Raw genomic sequence first — 18,569 nt, 5'->3', positions numbered from 1 at the left:
CGATGTATAAAAAGTTCAGCAGTTTTCTATGTTTTCTTGGGTCTGGGTGTTTGTGGTACCGTCGTTACTTCTGATCTTCCATAACACAAGTGCTTTAGCTAATTATTGGGATCAGAGAAATGTATGTGATGTTGTCCAATATTTATTATTATTTATATACACGGGTTGTTGAGGCATAAGTATCTTTAGCTCTTGTTTTTCTATAACAGACATTACAAAAAAAAAATCCCATTAATTAGTATATACATAATGTAAATTATTAGCAGTGTTCACTACGAAAACGACTGAACCGATTACTCCCTCTACGTCCCTCTACCTATGTCATAAAGATATATTGATATGTATGACAAACAAACATAACGTACCTTTTTATAATTGTATAATATGTATTCGTATTGGTAAATTAAACTGATCTATTTATTTTAAATATTTCAATGAAAAAATTTTGAAGGAAAGTAATACAAATATACAAATACAAACGTACACAGTTAATGTATTATACATGAAAAAATGTTGTTGTTACCTGAAAATAAGTTTATTTTTTTTTTTAAAAGGAGTTTCTGTACTAAAAAGTCTATACTACTTAAAAATAGTGCTTTTTAAGCAGAATAGAGTTTTTTATAGTTCTTACAAGCGATCATGCATGCAATTTGCTTCAATACGCTATTTCGTCCGAAATCATTTACAGGGGTTCAGAACCTTTTGTGTCCGCCATTATGTATAAAACCTTAGTGGTAGGGGTTTTTTTCGGATCATTTGTTTCAATTTTTTTTTTTTTACTTGACATATATCGGTTACGAAATAATGGATTATATGAAAAATCTTTATACTGCCTCGTTGGTCCAGTGGTCTGATATATGATCTCGATATATGGTACTTTAAACACCAGTTCAGGCCGAAAAAGTTGTCAAAAAATTTCATTACCAGCCTGGAGCCTGGAAGTTGGAAGTGTACTATGTGTCAAAGAAAGTACGTTAAACCGTTGGTCCTACGCCTAAAATATAGGTATTAGAGGGTGAACCTGTCTTTGCGCACACATTTGTACACTATAATGTGCATAGTCTTCTTTGAAATTGACACCTTAGAAAATCCAGACATAATAAAAAACCAGAACACATAAGTTATAAATAAAATTTTACAAAAAAGAATTTCACACTATTTATGTGTAAATAAACTTTAAAATAACATCCCCCTGGACTAAGAACCCATCACCTCAGAGACAGAGTTTGGAGCTTATTCCACCACGACTCTCCAGTGTGATATAGTGGATAAACAAAATACAAACAATTTTGACAAAAAAACAGACTTCATATTAAATGGGACCAAATGGGACTATCCCAAAAAAAAATATCCAAATCGGTTTATAAATACAGAAGTTCTGAGATTACACACAATCAAATACAACAGAACTTTTGACCCCTTTCTTTTTTGAAGTCGGTTACAAATATCATCAGGTTATACATGCAGGTTTCCTGGCGATGTTATCCTACATCTGAAAAAATTATTAAAAAAACTAAATAAGAAATATAAAAACTCATTTGCGATCTTGGATTTCAAAACCACAATATTTAGCTCATATCCGAATTCTGTTCTTTAAGCCATTTGGCTCTTCGTATTTATTTACGTAAATCATCGATAACCATCATTTTCAAAATGAATTTCAACTGTTTGCTTGTAAGAGTAACTACTTCTTCGAGTTTCTTTTTTTTATGTCATAGATGGCAAACGAGCAGGAGGCTCACCTGATGGGAAGTGACTACCACCGCCCATGGACATCTACAACACCGGGGTGCTTGTAGATGCGTTGCCGTTGTTACCGGTTCTAACCGGTAGTAACTTTACATATGATTTAATCATGAAAAATTAATAAAGTATATTATGATGTTCATAAACCCCAACATTAAACAATAACAAAAGAAACCGAACAATAATGTAATGTAGGTATACTTACAAGGTATATCACGCGTTTAGATACCGTCGTGTCAAGGTCATTCCTTATTTTATGTAAGGAATGAGGAAATGTGTGAAATTACCCTTTTTAGGGTTTCTCACTTGAAATGTATTACACGACCTTTTCACACCTCGATCCGCCTGCTAAATATAATCATGGTCGAGATTGCTTAGTTGTTAGAACGTGCATCTTAACTGATTTTTTGCGTAAACCGGGAATCACCCATCATATTAAATATTTATGTGCGTAATTTGTGTGTACGATTCATCTTTGGTGAAGTAAAATATTTTGAGAAAAGAAAACCTCTCTTTTTATCTACACGTGAATCCACCAACGCGCTTTGGTATTGCGTGGTGGGATAAGCTCTAATCTTCTCATCCTTAGAAGAGGAGGCATTAGCTCAGCACTTGAACGCTTATAGGCCTTTCCATCTTACATTATTACCTATGTTATACTTAATTCTTGTTAACCGACCGATTTTTTTATATTATTGGGTGATCTTAGATTTTTTTATGGTACATTTTGGCGTACCAGAAAATGGACCACCTGCTGATAAGTGGTCACCACCACCTATAGACAATGGCGCTGTAAGAAATAAAGACCATTATTCCTTACATCGCCAATGCGCCACCAACCTTGGGAACTATGACGATGTCCCCTGTGCCTGTAGTGATACTGGCTCACTCAACCGTCAAACCGGAACAGGCATCTAGTATATAAATATATGTATAAAATACTTTGTTCCAAAGGATACGTACAGTTATGTGAAAAAATAAACATGTGTGAACATATACGAGTGAACTGGCAGAAACCGTCACGTAAGGAAAAACTGTTATCCCCCCAGATGACCTTCCCTCTCTTTCTCTCTTGCTATTATATAATATTATTTCAACTATTTTTTTCGTTATTGTTTTAATTCACACGAGTTTTTAATAAGAATTTGAATTGCCATTTAATATATAATATAGAGTAAGCAACTTCGTCTCAAGCGAGTGTCCCGCGACACCTCTATCTTTTTATTGCTTAACATCTGTAAGCCTTCTAGCTTAACTTTATTATGTAATGTCATCTACTCAAAGGCTGTATAAATGAAATCGTCCTTTTACTGATATGTCTGCCTGTTACAGCATTATTTTTCTGTATTTCCTGTTCTCGGTTTTCTACACGTGTTTTTGTGTACGGGAAAGTATATTTGTACGATAATCAGATTATTGTTTATGCTATCATAGTATATATGTATATTACTACTTATATTAATATATATTTACACCAGTACACTGACGAGTTTGGACATGTTTAAAAAATAAATCGTTCATAGATTCTCATAATAAGGTATTAAAAAAAAAAGTATGTTGAACTATTTGACGCCCGCGGCTTCAGTCGCGTCACGTAAGTAGTCTATATGGAGCAACCTTTACCTGCAATGGTTTCATAAGAAATTTCATCAATTTCCGCTCAGTGATTTGAAAAAAAAAACAGACATACAAACATAAATATATATATATAAACATAAATATATATATAAATATATGGAAACATAGTTAAAAAAAAATTGCCATTTAAAAAAAATATGCCACTTATAAGATAAAGTCCAAAAAATACTGCCATCTTTTCCCCTTTGTAAGGCTACGCTTCGTTCGCTGAAATGGCTCTGAATTATTGGTGTTATAATAATTATATTTTTGTTTAGCTAAAAGCTATTCGCTCAATTCGTTGTCGTACTAGTACCTTATTAATAACTAATTTACATTTTACCTATAATATATAACCTTACGAGTTCTGATGAATTGTTATATTTTTTTTGATTTAGGTATGTGTACGACCTACAGCCCTGAATTAACCATTCATAACATCGCCAATGCGACAAAACCCTTGGGAAATAGGATGTTACGTAATTTCTGCCTGTAGTCACACTGGCTCACAAACCCTTCAAACCTGAACACGAGAATACTAAGTCACTAGTACTTAGTATTCTCGTGTTCAGGTTGGAAGCTCTCCCGCGAAACATTTATTCAAAATATTTTTAGGAATTTCGGAACGTATACCAGGTTATGTATTGATTTCATTGTAAACTGTAAGTCATTAATTATACTATACTCCTTCCTTATACAGCCGTAGTACCGCTCCCTAACGGCTAAACTAATTTCCGCTCTCTTAAATATAATTCTTTGTTAATTTGTAACAATTTAGTAAATTATAATCAAGAATCGTCTTTAATTTTCTGCACATCTACGACTGAAGCTCTTCAAAATGATACCATAATCGATTTTACGTGCAGCTACCGTCCCATGATCACTGCGACAAAAATCGGCTTACGCTATTAATATATAACATAGCTGTTTAGAAAAAATGATAGAATAGTGAGTGGGTGGTATTACTCAGGTCTTTTACTAAGTAAATTCACATTCTAGTAATGATTAGTCTTAAAGAAATATTTACTAATCGATATGACCAGAAAGCCAGACTGTGATCAATACACTTAATGGTATGAATCGACCCTTAATACACGAACTCATTCAAGATAAAAAAAATTACTTCAATAAATTTGTGTGAATATAATACGAAAAGTATTTGATCAAATTCTCTATTTTATATGAATACAAAAATATGTTTTAACTTTGACGTATTTTATTCCATTTTCGAAATTGTTTTTTTTTTTTTTTATAATTTTATTTTAAGAAAAGGTTTATTGTGAATGTACCTACTTATAGTCTTTTCAAACCACTACGGCCAAATAAAAAACATTTGACATTTGATCAGACGTCATTGGTGAGCTTGATGAATCTATGAAAATCTTTATGGACTTGAGAAAAATGGCGTTTTGAATGTTAACAAACACAGCGGTTATCAGAATTTTAGATATAAAATGAAAGTAGGTGGAACAGTTGGTGGTAGGGCTTTGTGCAAGCCGTCTGGGTAGGTACCACCCACTCATCAAATATTCTACCGCCAAGCACTCAGTACTACATTACTGCAGTACTCAGTAATGTTGTGTTCTGGTTTGAAGGATGAGTGAGCCAGTGTAACTATAGGCACAAGGGAGATAACATCTTAGTTCCCAAGGTTGATGGCGCATTGGTGATGTAATGAATGGTTTATATTTCTTAAAGCGCCATTGTCTATGGGCGGTGGTGACCAATTATCATCAGGTAGCCCATTTGCTACGCCTACCGATATCATAAAAAAAAAGTTAGTAGTGCGCAATATAACTACGCTATTATCAAATCGCATGAAATACGTAAATCTAAGGTTTGTTAACATTTATTCCTTCTTCGTTACTATTCATAGTTATAAAGTGCATTTTCATAAATAAATTTTGTATTCCATTAAATACCAATTCAAAATAATACACCTCGTTCATTTGAATTTAATTGATTAATTGCGTTCTGGAAAATGTATTCCTTTCCATAATAAAATTCTAATGGAATTATTAACTTTTCCAATTAATAAATGCTAAGTTAAAAAACATTATTCACTGAGACGTATTATATTATAGTTAACTTGGAGAAAGTATTACTTGATGGTCAGCCTTGATATGTCATTTGATTGGAAGGAAACAGTTTCTTGTCGATTATAAAATATTGGACTACATCACATACATTACTCTGATCCCAATGTAAGTAGCTAAAGCACTTGTGTTATGGAAAATCAGAAGTAACGACGGTACCGCAAACACCCAGACCCAAGACAACATAAAACTAATAAACTTTTTCTAGACTCGGCTGGGACGATCGAACCTTGGACCTCGGAGTGGCGTACCCATAAAAACCAGTGTACACACTACTCGACCACGGAGGTCGTCAATTATTCTCGGTAGAATCTACATTAATAACCTATATTGAATATTGGCTACCCGTCCCGACTTCGTCCGGATGGAAAAAATAATTCTATTTAATTCCCGATCGCCTACAATTTGTTGTTAAATTAATATGACTGGTACTTCACAGCTGAAAAAAAAAAAACAAAGGAAATTTGAAAATGAGGAATTATTTTCTTTGGCTAAAGGGATCTCATAATATTCTACTTCTGCAAAGAACGGTATACCATAAAAGTACTGAACAGTTGTACCTGGTGATAAGTGGTCACCACTGACTATACAATTGGCAATGTTAAATATATTAACCGATCCTAAAACAACAATGTAACGTGTCCCTTATGACCTTAGTTACACTGGCTCATTCTCGCTTCAAACATTCAGCTTCAACATAAAAAAATTAGGAATTTTTGTTTCTTAGTAGAACATGTGTTATGCGAGTGAAAGCTACCCAGGCGTGTACGATGAATAATCTATTATTTATAATAAATTCCATGTCTAACTAGTCGGAATAATAAGCCGTCAGTAATTATATGTGAATTATTTAATTAAACTTATCGAAGAATTAACGCGGAATAATGTAATCGGGTGTCCTCAATCCGAATTGTATTAAACTAATGAAACGCGACTAATCGAGATTAGTAGATTGATTTTAATTTTTTATTAACAATTCTGTTAGGAATATAACATTTGAAAAAGTAGTAAAATTGTCTACGTCTAAATCTCATTGGAGCCGAGATGGTCGGTGGTTAGAATGCGTGCATCTTAACCGATGATTTCATCTTTGATTATAATTCATCTCGTGCTCGGCGGTGAAGGAAAACATCGCGAGGAAACCTGCATGTGTCTTATTTCAACGAAATTCTGCCACGTGTGGAGCCTGCCTGGGCTTGAACCCGAAATCATCGGTTAAGATGCACGCGTTCTAACGACAGGGCTATCTCGGCTTTATCGTTTTATATTATATAATATGTCCTGCCAAATTATTATTCTATGGAAAATAGCTGTGAAGGCTATCGTGATATTTTAAAATCACTCATATCTTACACACGCTGAGCAAAAATATGTTATGACTTCGAGAAATGGCGTACGACTCTGACATTTTATATCCAATAACATTCTTATATTTAAATTATCTCATGGCTTCAAGTGCTGTATCATTTTGTGGGGTCTCCTCGTTGGAATTTGTGACTACTGATACAATTAAGTGTATTTCGTTAAATTATACTATGACTTGACTTAAGTGCATACTTATCTAATTCTGACTTATGACTTGAATGTATGCGTGATTTACGGTATCTTTTTTTAATGCTAGTGGACCAATGGGTATCTGAATCTACCTATAAATATTGGTACCTACTATAAGAAATATGACCCATCTCTTGCGCCATTGCGGCACCAACCTTGGAAATAAGTTTAAGTCAATTTATTTGTCTTTACATCATTAAGTATTATCTAAATAATTAATATAAGTATTTACCAAACAAAATTAATAATGTCTGCTATACAATTTACACAATTTTCTGAATTAAAGTAGAACCAGTCACTCCTGTGGTTTGGTTTGAGGGATGAGCTAGTGTAACTAGAGTCACAAGGGACTTTATGTTGGTGGCGCTTTGGTATTGTTAGGAGTGGTTACTATTTTTTTAAGCGCCAATAATTATGGACGAAAAATCACTTACCATCTGATGGCCGATTTGCCACGTATCTATAAGACAAAAAAATGTAAATGTAGAAAAAAAGTGCAAGGATTTTACAATTCTTCAATATCATGAACTTTTTCTGTCTTCAGATACTGTCGACTATAAATTAGATATTTCCTCTTTGTAAAAAAAAAAGTATTGTACGTAACGCATGCATTTCAATGCATTGGATTTTATTCGAGGTCATGTTTAAATTTCCCTGTATGAGAACATTACGTGACAGAAGATTGAATATCAGTGAACGATGACTCTGTATTTTATTTCTCTTAAAATATTTCTTTCCCACGGAAAATTTGAGAAAATCTTAGGAATTTATTTTCTGTCTCAAAAAGTCACGATCCAAATAAACATGTACAGAATTCAACTTGGCAACAACTCAAAGAGTCCAATTCGTTCTTGAAACAACGAAAATGTCAACTTGAACAATTCGTTAGCACGTTTTACGCAAAATTTGTAACTACCCTCAATAATAACACGGGTTACATAATTGACTCAATCAGGAAGCTTAAAAATGTAAACTAGAAAAATAAGTAACTTCATACAATTTTCAATTATTATGCCATAATCGACCGTATTTCGAACGATATATGGACGAAAATTGCCGGTGGCGGAATCTGTGCCACGGCTAATAAAGCACGCTGTTATCGTTCTTATCGTGTACGGAACAGGGGCGGAAGTCGCCGGCACCGTAACCAACGTTGCTTCCCCGATTGGTATGTATTACCGCTCCAATACCCAAGTCTCGTTGGAAAATATGGGCATAAAGAAACTGGAAAGTGTGAATTTTCTAATATAATTTAAGATCCAAGCGACTTTATTGTATATCATAATATGAATAGTTTGGTTTGATTGAATTTTTATAAGTCATACGTACATGTATCGAACATAAACTTGCCTGTCTTTTCAAATAAATTTGATTTGGGGTATTGGTTGTGCTGAGTTGGTCCATTGGTGGGACACGTGGAACAAAAACACGCCATTGAGTTTCCATGTGATTAATTCATGCTTGGCTTTTAACGACGTTTAATTGAAAACACAAAAAAATTAACATTAATTCATGTGTTTTCTCTGACAAAAAAGTCTGTGAAGTTCTTACGAAAAATGCACTCTGTACTATCCTTCAATATATTTTTTGTTTATTTGTTTTGCTTAATTTACTTATTAACTTTTCCGTTTCATAATTTCAAATCCATTGGTGAAGAGGCCATATTATTCGATACAAGATTATATAGATGATAAAAAAGCGTGGAGTTAATGCTTGTCGACTTCCAGGCGGATATATAACATACATATATAATTATATTTAACTAACATGACTGTATTTTTAGATGTTGAAAAAGAGTAACTACCGATTTTCGTGCCAGTTCTTCTCGTTAGATTCTACATTTCGAACCGGTGGTAGCTTTACTTAATATAGTTTGGTTTTTTTTTCTCATTTTAAGAACTGAGTCAATATGATGACTATGTAGTTTTCGCAAGGCTATCTTATATAAAACTACGATATTATTACGATATATATTATTATATGGGCTACGATTCATATGATTGCGCACCATCTTATACATCCTTTTTGCTGCTGCGGATGTTGGATTAGTCAAAACGATGTTTTCGAATCCCAACGATCTGTCTGGCACCTCAATTCGGACACACTCCGTTAATATGTGATACACGTCTTCTTTAAAAATATTTTGTTAAATGACGATTCAAAAGTGCTTGTAAAAGCCTACTTGAATAAAGTATATTTTGATGTTTTTGATTATTACTTTAGCTGCCAGCTTAATTCTTAATGTAGTAAAGTGCTTGTGTGTAAGCTACAATACAGTACCTTAAACGGTCTAGGGATTAAGTTGTGTACATTCAGGTCGGGATATGTGCATTAATCAGTGGTGATTAACACATTTAACACACGATGTGTGAACATCTTCGGAATCAACATGACCATATTTATATGCATGCGGCATATATAGAGAATTACTAGAAATTAATGTTGACTGAATTCATACAATATATTAGCTAATTGTAAGTGGTCACCACCATATATATATTGGTGCTTTAATAAATATTAACTATTTCGTAAATCACCAAAACGCCAACACGAACTTGGGAGCTAAGATGTCCCCTGTAACTTCTTTTTTCTCTCTGGAAAAACGCGTTACGCGCTTTCCCCACGTGATGGAAGTGGGGCGTTTGTGGGACTCGCCGGTGCCCTGGACGCCAAGTGCGCCCAGGCACACCGGAATACCCACTAAAAAACCTGCAGTACCCTCTCTGTCTTTCGGCGGGCGCCACGGGATCGCTTACGCTTGCTACCGTGACGCCCTGTCGGTCGGCCCGCCTATGCGGGCCTCCAACACCTAGAGAGGGTTTTCGGGGTACTGAGTCCCCCCCTAGTCCCTGCGACGCCTATTGAGGTGGGGGGAGTGGGGAGCCAATGTGACAGCGATCTAATCTAATCAAGAGAATCATACTCAAAGCCAAGGGATTTACGTGCTCTCCGATGCACGAATGATATGATGATGATAATGATGTCCTTCTGACAGTTTTCGGTCACAGCGCCTTATCTCAAGGGAGAATACCAAACTACGCAGGCCATATTACAATTACATTTGTCTCATTCATGTAATCCGATGGGACGGCAAATCCAACAAGACGGAAAAGATTCCAGGTGCGGCACCAACGGCTGTACGTGCTTTCTGAATCATGGGATTACACACACTTTCTACTCCCGGGCTCCTGAATGCTATAGAGAATTGTCGTCAGAAAATCCTAATAACGTTTTATCGCATTGAGCTGGGTTTGCACCCAGGGCTTCGGGCTGCGACCTCATCTAAGTGGCCAATATACAATGCCCACCAACATTGTATATCACAATGCCAACATCCAAACCAAGAGCTGCTATGAAGAGTTTCTTGACAATCCCAAAAACTATTTATTGGCCTAAACCAATTACAAGTCCCTGGAATTTGCAGCCAATTTAACTAGGCACTAGATCAAAACCCATTAAATAATAACCACTATTACTGCAAACTCATACATAACAAAACGTAATCATCTAGACTTCCTCAGTCTCGAAGACAAAATTGTAGATTAAATTTTCACTAAAGACACAAGTCACAAGGGCCATCTGCTAATGTTGATTTAGAATCCCAAGACACTGAACGGAAATCCGGCGCAAAATTGACGCCTAAACGCGAATGTGGCGGTGAGGGAAATGACTCCCCTGGGGTTGTTTATTCAAATACGCTATGATATCAACATCTTTACGTGTAGTAACGTATTTCGAATTGAAAAAGTACTTCTTGACTTACACACCAGTTTTCCTAGTGTAATAGTGAGATAAGAATATCTTAAATCATTCGAATATATTGAAATGAAGTCACTAATTTAATTAGCTTTGGCACGTAGAATTTTGTTTAATTTTTTTTTTATTTGGCAATCAGAGGCAGGATTAAGTTTTTTGGGATTTTTTGGTCAAGAAAATTATTGACGTTTTTAATTTGAATTTGTTGAGCAATAATTTTAGCATAGTATAATTTTGATGTAATTGATATTTATAATCCATTACTGCGATTATATCGTCAGTATGGAACGAACATTCGTAAAGTTCATTCGTTAAAAATGTATAAAGGACTGTAGATTCTTGTAGAATGAAAAGAATGAGTGAATGGTGAATGAAAATGAAGGAAAATAAATGTTTGTATATAATATTAATGTGACGATGCTGATAATAAACGATTCCCGCTATTACGTTTGAGATAAAATATGAGAAATACTATTTTTGTTTTTAAATTTTATTGGAACCAATTTTTTTTTGGTTTTTTTTTTTGAGATGTGTATTCTTTTGTTTTCTTTCTTTATGATATATATTTTTTTAATTTAGATTTTTTTAATAATTATTTGTAAATTCAAACCTCGTTCATTAATAATAATTAAAGTAATCATGAGCTATAGATCAGTCTTGGTCTGAATGACCAAATGTTTAAACCAGTAATCAAATAGTTGGTCTAAAATCTTTGGAAATATGTGGACCGACTAATTGAATGAATACGAAACTTACAACGAGTTGTCGTTCATGCGGTATTAATTAACAAAGATGTATCAACATTCACGAATGAATTACTACTGAAATATCTGAGTTACGACAGCATAAAGGCCGTAGTTACCAACAAAATGTTCGAACGTCTGCGGTATCCTCAAAACAGGGATTATGATGGAAGTGACACGAATAGTCAGTCAGATTAAACATATATTAATTATGTAGGCAGACTTATCAATGACCATTGTGTTATTACAACGTATACATTGGTACAGTAAAAAAAAACAGGTCTATCGTCTCTCACTGCCATCTGATCCAACCGCTCATGGCCTATGGGCCAGCAACCTTGAAAACAAAGATGTTATGTTCCATGTTCTTGTAGTTACACTGGCTAACTCAACATTATTGTGTTCCGGTTTGAAGAGTGAGTGGGTCAGTGTAACTACACACACAAGGGAATATATATCCGAAAATCCACAAGAGCTCGATTTTTAAGGCATTTTCTGCCTCGCACAACCGCTTTAAGGAAAGACGGTCACCGGCGGTTTATCCGAGGCGATACAACTTGGGAACCTTCAATAAAAGAGCGTACACATTTACGAAAGCCGAACTCACCTCCAAGTGCCCCCGGTGTTGCAGATGCGCAGGCCGGCGGTAGTCACTTTCCATCAGGTGACCCTCATGCTCGCTAGCCACCTATAAAATAAAAAAATAACTTACGAGTATAATAATGATTTCTTAAAGGTATAAAAAATTTGGTTGTGAATATCGATGTCAAGTCTGTTCACAAATTAAAAACCCTGATAAATCGAGTAATTGGGAAATCGATTATTATGAGATGTTGCATACATCTTGTCAAAAAAGGACATAAGGATACTTAATAATAATACGCAGGCGTAAATAATTCCACTTTAAAAATCTTATCAAACATTTATATTTGTCCGTAGCGCATCGTACTTATTCTCGATATCATTTCTACGAGTATCTATTCTGTGAAGGTATTTTCATTTATCGTAAAATGTAACGACCACCAGCGTCCAAACGAGCTACCATTCGATAAAGCCTTCAGAACTGCCTTTACATATTTTATTGAACATTATATGACTTGGAACACATAAGTTCGGAAGTCTTAAAACTTATAAATAGACATTGCATTAAAATAAACAAAGTTATATTCGATTCTATTCTATTAATGTCTATTTAGTAAATAATAGTTATATTTTTTGTTGTTAATATTTATCACAGAAGAAGTAAACATAACTTATAAAAAAATATACAATGGCGGACTTATTCAGAGATCCTTTCACTCGTAGATAAGAAAGCGTTGAATTTGGCTTCGTTGATAATCATGCAGTTTTTTATAATATGAGCACTTGGTCACTTTGATGTCTCCTATGTGTGTCTAATTTCATTGAAATTCTGCCACATGTTTATCAAAAAATCCGAAAGCACGAAAATCCGTTAGTCCAGCGCCCGGACTCTTTTTTGTAGTGTCGGCTTTGATGTAGATGACGTAGGAAATGGAGATGACGTCTATATCTGTGCACTATAATACGTCCTGCGTGTCGTCTCCCTTGAGATCGGCCGCCGTAGCCAAAATCAATCAGGACATAATCACCTAACCATTGGGAGCTGTCAATTTAATATTACATTTAAAACTGCCGTAAGAAACAACTTGAAAAAAGTACATTTTAGTTATTCGGAAACTTTTTTTTTATGTAATAGGTAAGCGGATGGATAATTGGGCAACGTAGTGGTAAGTGGTCACCACCGCCCATAGACATTGACGCTGTAAGACATAGTAACCATTCCTTACATTACACCAATGCGCCATCAACTTTGGGAGCTAAAACGATATGTCCCTTGTGCCTGTTACACTGACTCACTCACGCTTCAAACCTTATCTTATGTGTGGGTGGTACCTACCTAGACGTGCTTGCACAAAGCCCAAGTAAACCTTACTTTCAAGGCCGAATGCAATCCTTCAAACTGTTTTAACGTGAATGTATTTCTGCAGCATGATTCTGTAAGAATTCACTTCATATCATAATCGTGAAATGTTGTCAATCTGCTTGAGAAAATACGCCATTTTGATACACGTATCATATAAATGTCATAATAATCTTCGTCAATGTCACATATCGTCCTATATTTCACGCTCCTTTTTCCCATTGAGTATTGAGTTTTAGAACTTCTTGCATATACCTACCTGATTAGGTATATAGTTTATTATACCCCAAGCATCATTTATTACACCGCGATATATATCTATATAATTTGACAAGTGAGTGGTCGGTGTTATTACAAACATATAGAGCATAACATCCTAGAGATCACAGTGATCGGTCAATAATGGTAACGTGTGGTGTGTACTTATAATTTAGGAACTAATTTTCTATCCTGTTCTCCCATAATCGACAATTTTCCTTAAATAAATATTATATATACATATTTATAGAAATTTCGGAGTTAAAAATAAACTTCGTTACGAACATCAGAAGGCTAATTCTAAGAAAATTATATCGATGACATTCATATTAAATTTATTTATTAAATAGATTGATTAAGCAATAATTAAATTTGTTTAAATTAAGACGCAATTCACTAATTGTCTTTAGAATATTCTTTTTAAAATACAGAACCAATTAATATTTATAGTGTAAGGCTGGAGAGTTTGAAATTTTTTTGGTATAGAAAATTGGAATTACAGTATAGCTAGCATTAATTTCAAGCGTTCATATTTTATACAATAGCTGTTTCTAATTTAGTTTTATATATGCCTAATTTATCCCTCAATGGTAATGATTCTCGAGTAAACAAATGAAATTTTAATTAATTTCAGTAATCATTAACGTCAACCAACTAAATTCAACGCAGGCTGAAACATGGCGCTAAACTAAATATAAAATTACTAGCCCCGGATTTGATTGACTATATCAAGCTTTTAAACGTTTACGCGTCGCACGCAACGGAAGCTCTCAATAAGAATAATATTCCCGTGTTTTAGCAACGTTTTTTATTGACACTCCACCCCAATTGGCCGTAGCGTAATAGTCTTTACGCAATAGGCTATTATTAAAAACTATAAATTAAAAAAAGTATACCGACTTCAAATTTAAATGGAACCAAACGGCAAATATACCTCTCAAACAATAAAGAAGGAATTTTCCGAATCGGTTCATAAATGACGGAGTTCTGAGGTAACAAACACAAAAACAATACAACGGATTTGATAACCTCCTTCTATTTTTGAAATCGTTTAAATTTAGTATACAGTAATTTATGATATTAATTATAAGTCTTGTACAACTTTATAATATAATTCATTTTATGTATACTAAGTGATTGGCTTTCTTTAAACAAACTGATATTTCCATCAATTTTAAATCTTCATTTCGATAGATATAAAATTCAGCTTTACAAAGAATTCATTATGAATAAGCGAATGACTTTTAAAACTACGGAAGCGGATTTAAAGGCGGTTGTTTGTTTGAAAGCGGATCATTTTATTAATTCCGTTGTAATTTTAAAATGAATTTGCTAAATACTTTCCTTCTCAACGGTTTTTATTTTAGGGGAAAAACTGTTAGCCAGTTTTTAACTTGTAATTCCAGCGTGTCCATTTTTTTGTGGTAAAATCTTCTTAATTTGAAATATAAAAAAGGTTGTTTTATTTGAGGTTTTTATTGTTATATTTCTATCCTAACAGAGACGTTTTCCGTGCCTTTGGAGTATCTTTAATTTTTATTCATTTTTTTGGGAAGGTTGACCGCCTTGCATTGTTTTTATTACCAGGCTGCATTACGATTTAAATTTAGATTTTTTTGTCGCATTTCAATGGCAGGAGGTGTTAAGGTATACAAACTTGATTTACGTTTTCCACTAGTTCTGTACTAATATATCTCTAATTTTCCGATATGTTCCGAAAGCAACTTCGTCGACATTCTATGGGTCATTTGCGCGAATCCATTACAAATACCACAGATTATTATTATTTTTGTTAAAGAGAAAATTAGTAATGCTTCCTTTTAAGGTATCGGCTATAAATGTATTAATTGATTTTCAATAATCCTTTACATATTATTGTATCAGATTCAGTGGGAAAGTGGCGTCATAAAACTAAGCTATACTCTTTAAGAATGTGTAAAAAAAAAATGTTGTACAATGTATCTTGTATATGGATGCAACTTTATAGTATATTTACTAACCTTATCTGTTTTGTATTTTTTATATGACACGGATAAAATTTGAAAACAAATATTTGTATGTATCTTGGTGGTGTGGCTTTTTCCAAGCCATCTGGGTAAGTACCAGTCATCAGATAATCTACCGCCAAAAATCATTGCTATGAATTCTTATGATTTGCTAGAAATGCTAGCCAGTGTAACTACAAGTAAAGGCAACCATCTTGTTTCCCAAAGTGAGTGGCGCATGGTGATGTGTGGAATGTCTGTGGTCCATGGTGACCACTTGCCATAGAGTGGCCTATTTCCGCGTCCCATTATTTATTATATAAAAATAAAATTTTCGTTTAGTTTTATACGGAGCTGGTTATAGTCTAACCTTGGAACACTATGAGTTCAATTTCTTGGAACATCACTAACATTACTTTGAACATACTAATTAATGGCAATATTAATGCCCCGAGGTACTTCAAACGTTAAATAAACCGCTACCTGGAAACTTCCACGTAAGGTTCGTCAAATAAAATCAAATTAATTTACTGGAATAGGCTTTTAAAAGTCATTTTGAAATTCGATTGTACCGAAAACAACTGGCTGGTTCAGTAGAATTATTTAAAAAAAAATATGTACGCCTAGTTTATTTATACGAAGAGTAATCGTATATTCCATGCATTTTTATCAGATATACTTTCATACGGAGTAATAGGCTTTACATAAAATAGTATTATTTAATAACGGAATCAAAGTTCAAATTTATGTATATAATTATAAATTCATAACAAATAGACTAGCCAACAACCGACAACCGTCACAGCTGCAGGTAGGTTAAGGGTCTACTTAAAATTTACATTGAAGTATGTTTATATTGTCAGGTATACGCAGAGCACCTTGACAAAGTTTCATCATAATCTGATCAGGTATTCTGCCACCATAGAACAATACTTATTAATTTTGTGTTCCAGTTTGAAGGGTGTGTGAGTCGGTGTAGCTAAAGTCACAGGAGACATAACATCTTCGTTCACAAGATTGGTGGCGCAATGGTGATGTAAGCAATGGTTGATATTTTTGACAGTATCAATGTCTATGGTGGTTAATTAACATCAGGTGGTCCATTTGACAATCCATCTTCCATTTACATAAAAAAAAGACATTCGTTTATTAAGAAGATATTATGTATGTAATTGTCGCTTTGGTTTAGTAGCTGATGCTGCTGTCGGATGTATAAGTGATTGAGTTAGTCTTTCAAATTCTTAGTACTGCTACGAGCTATGATTATATTGGCAGTAATACACTGCCGTGCAACAAAAACACGTAAAATTTGATTTATTGATATCGCCTTAAATTAAAATAAGTTACTTTAAATTAGTAGTTCCGTTCCCAAAGGGTAAAATGGGACCCTCTTACTAAGACTCCACTGTCCCTCCGTCTGTCTGTTCGTCTGTCATCAAACTGTATCTCATTAACCGTGATAGTTAAAATTTTAACAGATGATGTATTTCTGTTGTCGCTGTAACAATAAATACTAAAAAACAGAAAAAAGTAAATATCTTATTATATTTTTTTTTGCCGTTTTTATAGATATTGTTACTTTGCACGCGAGTCAGACTCACGCTTGGCCGATTTTTATATTCCTTTTTATATTAAAACGTTCAATAAGATATATTATTATAATAAACTTAAATAATGTAATTAACATTTGAGCTTTTTGCAAGCTTTTTTTCTTAACTGCGTAAGAACAAAGCACTCATTATATTATACCGCAAAGCAGCAATACTTCGTTTTGTCTTGGTTACCAAGTTTGGTGGTGCATTGGTTATAAAAGGAATTATTAATATTTAAAAATTCACTACAGATTTTATTGCATATACACGTTTTGCTGTGGCGAGTCGTGGCAAGTATAAAAATATCAGTGAATCTTCATCAGCTGCCTCGCTAATAATAATAGTTTTTAATGTATCGGAAAATACTTCATACGAATGTATACGTAGCACTTGGGTAATGTTCTGTTAATATACTTTTTATTTTCATTAAACACTCTACTCGAGGTTTCCTACATACCAAATGACTTCCATTTGTACGTAATTTTGCGAATAAAATAAAATAAATTACAGACCTTTTTAAGTTACGTAATAATGGACTAAAAGATTTGATATTTTTGCTAGAAGAGAATACGAATTCTTATATTCTAAACGTCTGTAAATGTTTTATACCTGCGCAAAAGCCTCCTCCGTAGCAGCCAGTGTATGTCCTACTCCTGTGTTAAGGTATTCTCTTCTTTTTGAGCAGGTTTGAAGCTTACACCACCATGCAACTCCAATGCGGATTGGTCGATACACATTAACATACGCCACATGAAGGTCTCTTCATGAAGATTTTATCGTCGAGCACAGGAAATTCAGTGGTGCTTGTCGGGATTTGGACTTAGAACCATTGTTTAAGAGTCATGTCTTCTAACCGCTGAACCATCAAAGTTCTATCTTTCTCACCACTAGTAATTTAGGTTTGAATGTTTTCCACTACACTATTCCTATGTAGGTCGGTGGTAGCTTTACATTTTGCTTCACCATTGAGCACAAAATGGAAAACATAAGCAAAGTCACAATACAGTATTATGTTAGGCATTTATAAAATTATCTGTCAAATATATGTACATATGTATTGACAGACTTATAAGTAAAATAATTGAGTTTATTGAAGTCGATTCATTGAAGGAATATATCAGAGAAAAGCTAGCAATTAAAACAAAAATACACGAAAGAATTGAAATAAATGAGCTGAGCAAATCCACTTGGACCACGTTAATGTTTGCGGGTAACCAATGATTGCAGGTTACGACCCAGACAAGCCCGCCGCTGAATTTTCATGTGCTTAATTTGTGCTT

Source organism: Vanessa atalanta, chromosome 19 (genome assembly GCF_905147765.1).
Source record: "Vanessa atalanta chromosome 19, ilVanAtal1.2, whole genome shotgun sequence".
NCBI lineage: Eukaryota > Metazoa > Arthropoda > Insecta > Lepidoptera > Nymphalidae > Vanessa > Vanessa atalanta.
The sequence above is the reverse complement of the archived record's forward strand: the minus strand, read 5'-3'. Positions refer to the sequence as shown.